Here is a 2,415-nt window from a genome sequence, read left to right on the forward strand (position 1 = left end):
GAAGCAAACAACTCGAATAACACCATTGGAGCCAACTCTGAAGCAGATTTCGATCACGACTGAAGACCTACTTTTAATTTCTTTGAAGTTTTTATGAGTTTCTTTATTTCTTATGGTTATACTGACTTCGAGATGTTTTTATTTACAATTATGAACTAATTCTCTAGATACTTAGGGAAGATGAACCCTATGATGAATTCTATTATTTGATTTCTATTTTACGATATAAATACTTGATTCTTGTTCTCAGTTATGTGTGCTTATCTCTTGTTTTAATATTTCTCAAATATTATTTCATGTTTAATGTGCTTAAATCAGTGGAGGAAAAGTCCCTATTTAAGAGTAGATCTAGCATAATTGAGTGGAGTTGCATGCAATCTTAGAAATAGGATGATATAAATCTACCAGATTAGAATTAAAACTAATAGGGTAATCTATAGATCGAGTTAATGCGATAATAGGGGTTTTAATTAGAAATAAGTTTTAGTTAATCAACCTAGAGTTAGTTGCTCTTACTCTCGAGAAAGATATTAGCATAATTTAGCGATTTCTGCGGATCAAGATACCAAGTGAATAAATCGTTTAATTCAGATTCATAATGATAGATGAAGTCTAGGCGGATTCTTTCTTGGGTATTGTTTTGCTTCTTGGTTATTATTCAATTATTTTCCTGATTTATTCTATACTGAGTTGTTTGGTTAATTAATTTAGTATATGTAGCTTAAAGTGATCACTCTAAATTATCGGTTAAATAATAGGAAAATAATAATTACTAGTACTTTTAGTCCTCATGGATATCTCTACTCACCGTAACTATACTATTTATCGATAGGTGCACTTGCCTTTATTGTAATTTTAGTTAGTTCCATGACACATCAAGTTTTTGGCACCGTTGCTGGGGATTGAAATATTAGGAAAACTTTATTTCTATTAATTTATCCATTTTTATTTTATATTTTTTTGTTTTAATTTAATTTTTACATTTTAATTTTCCTTTTTTCTTTCTTCTGGCAGGTTCTTTGGTTTATGACTAGAGGAAACTCGTCTGGACCATTACTTTTTGACAGTGAATTGAAAGTATTGCTCAAAAAAATCATAGAGAGGGTAGCGAATTAAGACAAACTGAATAGAATATAGTAGACGAATAAGAGGACAACAATATTACTGAGGAGATGGGTGATAATCAGAATATTCAGCTACCTCCTGTAAATCCTGTTCCTCGTACTATGTATGATTATGCCAAGCCTACTCTGATTGGGGCTGAATCGAGTATTGTGAGACCTACTATTACAGCAAATAACTTCGAACTAAAGCCGAACACAGTTCAGATGGTACAATAGTATGTTTAGTTTGATGGTTTGCAAGATGAAGACCCAAATACTCATTTGGCTAAATTTCTGGAGATTTGTGACACTTTCAAGATTAATGGCGCCACTGATGATGCCATTCACTTATGATTGTTCCCATTCTCGTTGAGGAATAAGGCAAAACAATGGTTAAACTCTTTACCACAAGGTTCCATTACTACATGGGCTTAGATGACTGAGAAGTTTCTCCTGAAGTATTTCCCACCGTATAAAACAACTAAGTTGAGGAATGACATTTCTTCCTTTGCCTAGATCGATTTAGAGACATTATATGATGCTTGGGAGAGATACAAGGACTTCTTGAAAAGGTACCCTCATCATGGGTTATCCTTGTGGTTACAAGTTCAAACCTTCTACAATGGTTTCAATCCCTAAACAAGGCAGTTAATAGATGTAGCAGCCAGTGGCACATTGAATAATAAAACACTTGAGATAGCTTATGAGTTTATTAAGGAAATGGCATTGAATAATTATCAGTGGCAAGTCATGAGAACAAAACCGATGAAAACAGTCAGTGTTTTTAATCTAGATGCTGTCACCATGTTATCAAACCAAGTAGAAGCACTAAATAAGAAAATTGATGGTTTATATTTTTCTACGCAGGTGAATCTGGTGATGTAATGCGATATAAATGGAGGTGGAGTGAATAATTCAGAATGTGTACCCTTCGGTCCTAGCACAGAGAATGAGCAAGTCAACTATATGGGTAACAATTCTAGACCTCAAAATAACTCTTATAGTAATAACTATAATGCAGGTGGGAGGAACCATCCCAAGTTTTCTTGGGGTGGTCAAGGAAATCAAAGAACACAACCCCCTCTGGGTTTTCAACAACCTTATCAGCAAGAGAAGAAGCCGAACCTTGAAAAGATGTTTGCAAAATTTATCTCAATGTTAGAAACTCATTTCCAAAACACTGAGACAACATTGAAAAATCAACAAGAATCAATTCAAGGGCTCGAGAATCAAATCAGACAGGTTGCTAAATTAGTTTGGGAAAGACCACAAAGAATGTTCCCTAGCAATATTGAAACTAACTCAAGGGAGC

The 2,415-nt window shown here is 34.0% G+C and overlaps 1 non-coding gene across 1 annotated transcript; it reads right to left on the minus strand.

Annotated features, from left to right (window-relative positions):
* Positions 1-1,586: 1,586 nt before the first annotated feature.
* Positions 1,587-1,693, minus strand: LOC121219636 (small nucleolar RNA R71). The gene has a single exon (XR_005916526.1). It is a non-coding gene; the product is annotated as a small nucleolar RNA R71 (small nucleolar RNA).
* Between the last annotated feature and the right edge of the window lie 722 nt (positions 1,694-2,415).

This window comes from Gossypium hirsutum, chromosome D07, assembly GCF_007990345.1.
Source record: "Gossypium hirsutum isolate 1008001.06 chromosome D07, Gossypium_hirsutum_v2.1, whole genome shotgun sequence".
In the NCBI taxonomy this organism is placed as follows: domain Eukaryota; kingdom Viridiplantae; phylum Streptophyta; class Magnoliopsida; order Malvales; family Malvaceae; genus Gossypium; species Gossypium hirsutum.